Below are 7,347 nucleotides of genomic sequence, written 5' to 3'. Positions count from 1 at the left end.
CCGGTAGTACCGTCCAGAGGTACATGTGTAGGTAGGAGCGGTAGAACCGCTCATACCCGACAGGAAATACTGTTGGGACTACACAACCTAGTGACAGAATGGTAGAACCGCTCAAACCATCGGTTGTACTGCCAAGTTGTAATAGCCCGTGCACAAAGAGATCAAACTTGTGTACATTGGAAAAGATGGCTTGGGATGAGAAGGCTTAGGATGGAAGCACGACACTGTATTATGATGATGAAGACTCTCAAGAGTGCAAGAAGCAAACAATAAAAGCCACTCTTTAGAGAATTCAAACATCTAGGAGAACCAAAAAGCAAAGCAAAAGGAAACACACAAAAGAAACTACTTTTGCACAAGGGCGGTGGCCGGAGCCACCTATGTTTGAGCGAATGGTATGGCACCGCCAAGAATTATCCTAGGGCCCATGACCAAAACTCGTCTTCGAAGCACAAATATCATCAAAAATGACTAATGTGAAAGACTCGATCAATTTATGCATAATGGGGGGAGGGATAGTTCATTGAGAGAACAACACTCCCCCTATGTCCATGCCTACACCTAAACAAGACATCATGAAGAGTATGGTGGGGTGTGCAAGGGTTCAAGCCACATTCCTCGAATCAATGATATTTAGGTCATGCCTTAACTCGTGAAATCTTGCTTCATCCAAGGGCTTCGTGAAGATATCTGCAAGGTTATCATGAGTGTTGACATACTTGAGCTTAATCTCGCCTCGCCTAATGTGATCCCGGATGAAGTGATACCGAATATCAATATGCTTCGTCTTGAAGTGTTGCACCGGGTTGAGAGAGGTCTTGATGGCACTTTCATTGTCACACCAAAGAGGCACTTCGTCACAAGTGACACTGTAATCCTTCAAAGTTTGCCTCATCCATAGATGTTGAGCACAACAACTACCGGCAGCCACATACTCCGCTTCGGTGGACGAGAGAGATACACAACTTTGCTTCTTAGAAGACCAACTCACTAAAGAGCAACTAAGCAATTGGCACCCTCCGGAGGTGGACTTCCTATCCACTTTGTCTCCTGCCCAATCCGAGTCTGTATATCCCAAAAGATCGAAGTTGGCTCCTCTTGGGTACCATAAGACAAAGTTTGGGGTATGAGCCAAATATTGAAAGATTCGCTTAACCGCAACAAAGTGGCTTTCCTTAGGTGCGGCTTGATACCGTGCACAAATTCCCACCGTCAACATGATATTCGGTCTAGATGCACAAAGGTAAAGCAAGGAGACAATCATGGAGCGATATACCTTTTGATCCACTGCTTTACCATTGGGATCTGTGTCAAGTTGGCATATGACAGGCATTGGGGTGGAGGCCGGCTTGACATCGCTTAGCTTGAATCTCTTGAGCATGTCTTGAGTGTAATTGGCTTGGTTGATGAAGGTTCCTTCTCTTCTTTGCTTGATTTCGAACCCAAGAAAGAACTTCAACTCTCCCATCATGGACATCTTGAACTTTGAGGTCATGAGAGCGGCAAATTCCTCATTGAAAGCTTTGTTAGGAGAACCAAAGATAATATCATAAACATATAGTTGGCGTACAAACAACTCCCCTTTGACCTTCTTAGTAAAAAGAGTGGAGTTGATTTTCCCAATTTCGAACCCACGATCTTGCAACAACTCGGTAAGATGCTCATACCACGCACGTGGGGATTTTTTAAGGCCATAGAGTGCCTTGTCGAGTTGGTACACATGATCGGGGAAATAGGGATCCTCGAACCCCGGGGGTTGTTTGACATACACCAACTCATTAGTGGGACCATTAAGAAAAGCACTCTTCACATCCATTTGTTGCAACTTGAAATTATGATGAGAAGCATAAGCAATCAACAAACGAATAGATTCAAGGCGAGCAACGGGAGCAAAGGTTTCACCGTAGTCGATACCCTCGACTAGGGAGTAGCCTTGTGCCACCAAACGAGCCTTGTTGCGAACAATGATCCCATGAGCATCTTGCTTGTTCTTGAATATCCACTTGGTTCCAATAACATTATGATTCCCTGTTGGCCTTGGCACTAATCTCCACACTTGGTTGTGCTCGAAGTTGTTGACTTCTTCATGCATGGCATTGAGCCAATCCGGATCCTCGAGCGCCTCATAGACCTTTTGGGGTTCGACACAAGAAACAAACGCGTGATGTTCACAATAGTTTGCTAATTGTCTACGAGTACTTACCCCCTTTCTTAGTCTTTCAACCAGATTCTCCATGAGATGACCTTCGGTTGTGAGCTTGGAAGCAATCTTAGCGGCACGACGCTCTAATTCGTCCTCAGGTGTGAAAAGAGGAACGGATACTTGATCATCTTGAGCGTCATCTTGAGCTTGTTCTTGATCTTGAGCATGCTCTTGATATTGAACTTGCTTGGAGGGGAGAACTCGACCTTGGGCATCACTTGGTGTCTCGCCACCATCTTGAGGTTGATCTTGCCCTTGATCTTGTTCACATGGTTGAGGGCCTTCACTGTGTTCTTTGGAAGCGTGTGGGTCTTGGGTCGGTGATGGCTCCACTTGAGTGGAGCATTGTCCTTCTCCTTCGGCCACAAGGGGTTCCTCAATGGGTAGGATATGACCAACACCATTCTTCTTATGGCTTGGCGAGGAATTTCATCACCTACATCACAAGTACCACGTTATTCTCGTCAAACTCTACGTTACACGTCTCCTTAATGAGTCACGTGGACTTGTTGAGGACACGGTAAGCATGAGAGTTTGTAGCATAGCCAACAAATATGCCCTCATGAGCTCTAGCCTCAAATTTAGACAAACGAACACCTTTCTTGACAATGAAACACTTACAACCGAACACCTGGAAATACTTGAGGTTGGGCTTGTTACCTGTGAGTATTTCGTATGGAGTCTTGTTCAATCCTTTGCGGAGATAGAGCCGATTGGATGCATGACATGCAGTGTTGATGTCTTCGGCCCAAAAGTTGTAAGGAGACTTGAACTCCGCCATCATGGTCCTTTCCGCATCCATCAACGTCCGATTCTTCGTTTCCGCCACACCATTTTGTTGAGGGGTGTATGGTGCGGAATATTTATGCTTGATCCCCTCATCACTAAGAAACTCATCCAAGGTGTAGTTCTTGAACTCGGTGCCATTGTCACTTCTTATTGTCAAGATCTTTGCATTGTGTTGATGTTGAGCTTCATTTGCAAAGACAATGACAGTTTGTTGAGTCTCACTCTTCCTCTTGAAGAAATATACCCAAGTGTACCTTGAGTAATCATCGACAATCACCAAGCAATACTTTCTACCCCCAAGACTATCAAAGGATGGAGGCCCAAAGATATCCATGTGAAGGAGCTCCAAGGGTCTCTTCGAGTAGATGATAGCTGTGGGAGGGTGAGCCTTCTCATGCAACTTTCCTTCGATACAAGCACTTCAAGCATGATCTTTGGCAAAGCTAACATTGGTTAGTCCACGGACATGGTCCCCCTTGAGAAGAATTTGCAAAGATCTCATATTAACATGGGCTAAACGGCGATTCCAAAGCCACCCCACATCAACTTTAGCCATTAGGCATGTCGCGGTCTTAGTGGGTCGCTCTGAAAATTTAATCACATAAAGACCATTCTCGACATGCCCAACAAAGGCTACTTTAAGAGTCTTTCTCCACAAGAGGGCCACGGTATCAATATCAAAGAATGTGTCAAAGCCCATGAGTGCAAGTTGACGAATGGAAAGTAAATTGTATGCAAGGGACTCAACAAGCATGACTTTCTCAATTGTGAGATCATGAGAAATGACAACCTTGCCAAGATCCAATACCTTAGAAGACGAGGCATCACCCCACTCGACATTGGTGGGCATAGATGGGATCTTTTGCACGTCCACCACCAAGTCCTTGCTTCCAGTCATATAATTTCTGGCTCCACTATCGAGCAACCATGATCCCCCACCGGAAGCAAACACCTACAAGAGATCAATGCTTGGTTTTAGGTACCCATTTTGTAATGGATCCTTTGATGTTAGTAACAAGGGTCTTAGGAACCCAAATAGACATTCAATGTACTCATAAGGAGAACCAACAAATTTAGCATAAACATGCCCATCACTAGCACGGCACAACACATAAGAGGGGTTAAAGTCGTCGGCTTGGTTGGAAGGGGTGGCATTGCCCTTTTTGACATCACCACCCTTCTCATTGTTCTTCTTCTCCTTAGAAGCACCCTCTCCCTCCTTCACAAAAGTTTACTTGAGAAGAGGAGGTTGTTTGGTCTGGTCATTCTTCTTCTTGTTCTTGGACTTGGGTGCGAACCCAACTCCCTCCTTGGCTACAACTTCCTTTTGATTGCTCAAAAGGTCATTGAGATTCTTCTCACCTTGTATGCAAGACACGAGGCCTTTCTCAAGTTGCTCCTTCAACTTGGCATTCTCCTCCACAAGATGCACATGCTCATAACACGGGTTACTAGCATTTGCGTTATCAATTAAGACCATGTGAGGAAAGGTGGCTTTCTCCTTGGTTAGCTTCACTTGGAGTTGATCATGAGACTCCTTGAGGCTAGCATGAGCACCCTTCAAGGCTTTGTAAGCCTTGTCAAGTATATCAAACTCCTATTTGAGTCTTGCAAGGTCAACCCCAAGTTTAGCCTTCTCGTAATTTAGCACACGAGATACAACAAGAGCATGATCAAGATCTTTCTTTAATTTAGCATGGTCATCGTTGTGTGACTCCTCAAGAGCCAAACGGTGAACACGCTCTTCCTCAAGCGCATTAAAGAGGTCCGATATCTCATCGACATAGTCATGACTATGACCTTCCATATTAGAGATGGTTTCCTCATGAGCCTCGATCATGTCATTGGCTTCACCAAGTTGTTACAAGAGAGCAACAAAGTGCTTCTTGGATTTTCCCTTGAGCTTACTCATAAAAGACTCAAATTCATTTACTTCCTCATTAGACCACTCACATTCATCAATGCAATCCGTCAAGGAAGGCTTAGTAATGATGGTAGTTTTGATGTTGGGGGTTACCTTATTGGTGGCTTTGGCCTTGAGGCACTTAGCGGTGATGTTCTCATTGGGTGAATCGAAGAGAGACACCCGTGGAGTTGTGCCAATGGCAACAGAGGCCATGGCCATGGCTTCACCATCTTCATCATCATCATCATCATTGTATTCTCCTTGTGCCACCAACCCTTTGATCGGAGTCTTCTTGGTGAAGTTGTTCTTGTTGGGGAAGGACTTGGCTTTGTCTTTTCAGATGAGCTTGCCACCATTGTCTTCTCGCTTCTCGTAAGGGCACTTCGCAACAAAAGGGCTCACATTTCCACAATTGTAACATGTTCTCACATGTTGCTTGCCCTTGAAGCCACTTGAGTTGTTCTTTTTGAAATTTGGCCTTGAGTTCTTCTTGCTCCAAAATTACCTTGAAGCAAGAGCCATGTGCTCATGATAATCATATTTCGTATCTTTGGGGTTGCTCTCCTCATCTTCCTCTTCATCCCCATCTTCCACACTAGCCTTGGCCTTAAAGGCATGGTTGGGCTTCTTTGCTCTTTGAGAACGTGACACCGCATTGTCGGCAGTCTTGTCCAAGATCCTTATCACCACAAACTCACCCAACACTGCATTTGAGGACAAGGTGTGGAAGTCCGACCTTTGACGGATGACGAAGGACATGGCCTTGTGGTAAGGCATCATGGCCTTGATGAGTTTTCGCTTGATCCAATTATCATCCGTATCCTTGCTCCCATGATCTCGGAGAGAGACCGTGAGAGTGGTTAATCTCTGGTAAAGCACATGAGGTTCTTCATCTTCATTCATTGCAAACTCATAGGCTTCATCTTGCACCACTTCATAGTTGGAGCGTTGGATGCTTGCATTTCCCTTGGAAAGGGAAACAACATGGTGCCATGCTTCCTTGGCCAGGGTGAAGGGTCGGAGATGCACAATATCTTCGAGTGGAATTGCATCTTGGATGATGAAGAGAGCATTTTGATTATCCGCGGCTTCTCTAGGGGTGAAGTTGTTACGATCATGCGGATAGAAACCTTCCTCAATGATTCTCCAAAGATTAGTATTAACATGGTTTAAATGACGTTTAAAGCGATAAACCCAAGAGTCAAAATCCTCATTTTTCACAATCTTGGGAGGAGAACCCGCATGATTTAAATGAGTGGAGGGAACCGGTCCTCCATGAGTGAGAGGTGGTTCAACATGAGCATAGATGCCATTTCCACTTTTTCCTCTAGGCAAAGGAACTTTATCACTAGAAGCTTCCCCCCTTATCGGAGTTGGCATCCGCCACCTTGTTAGTGGGAGCGACCACTTCCAAAGGTGCGGTGGATAATTTAAGACCATCAAGGAACTCTTTGAACATGCCTTTGACCTCGGTCGTCGTGGAGGTTTTCAATGTGTCCAAAGCCATATTGAATTCCTAACATGAGACCAAGGATCCCCCATCGTCCATAGACGAGGAAGGATTCACAATGGGGTGCTCCTCCTCTCTGTCTATAGTGTCAACCTTACTCTTAGGACGGCAAAGCCCTTAATTAAGAGAAGAGGCTCTAATACCAATTGAAAGTATCGATATAGTTGACTAGAGGGGGGTGAATAGGCAACTAACAATTTTTAGCTTTTCTTTACCAAATTAAAGTTTGCATCAAAGAAGGTTGTCTAGATATGCAAGTAGGTGAACAACCTATATGATGCAACAACAACAAGCACACAAGCAAGCAAGGGATATAACACAAAGTAGATTGCACAAGTAAAGGTAAGAGATAACCAAGAGTGGAACCAATGGAGACGAGGATGTGTTACCGAAGTTCCTTCCCTTTGAGGGGAAGTACGTCTCCGTTGGAGCGGTGTGGAGGCACAATGCTCCCCAAGAAGCCACTAGCGCCACCGTATTCTCCTCACGCCCTCGCACAATACGATATGCCGTGATTCCACTATTGGTGCCCTTGAAGGCGGCAGGACCTTTACAAACACGGTTGGGGCTCTATCCAGAACTTAATTGGAGGCTCCCAACAAAACCCCGGAGCTTCACCACAATGGAATGTGGCTCCTAAGTGACCTCTTCCGACAAGGGTGCCCAAGCACTTAAGAGTAACAAAATCCACACAAGAAAGTATGGGGGAATCAAGTTTCCTTTGGTGAGAGTGTAGATCTAGGTCTCCTCCTTCAATCCCTAGCAAATCAACAAGTTTGAGTGGCTAGAGAGAGAGAGAGATCGGGTAAGAAAGCTTCGAGGGCATTAACGGAGGAGAGAGAGAGAGGCAAGAGATAGGTGGGAGGTGGGTGAAGCACCTCCTTAAATAGGGTACCCTCAGATCTAACCGTTATGCGTAGAAACACATAGGAGCGATAC

This window comes from Triticum aestivum, chromosome 7B (genome assembly GCF_018294505.1).
Source record: "Triticum aestivum cultivar Chinese Spring chromosome 7B, IWGSC CS RefSeq v2.1, whole genome shotgun sequence".
NCBI classification, from domain to species: Eukaryota; Viridiplantae; Streptophyta; class Magnoliopsida; order Poales; family Poaceae; genus Triticum; species Triticum aestivum.
This window is presented reverse-complemented; position numbering follows the sequence as displayed.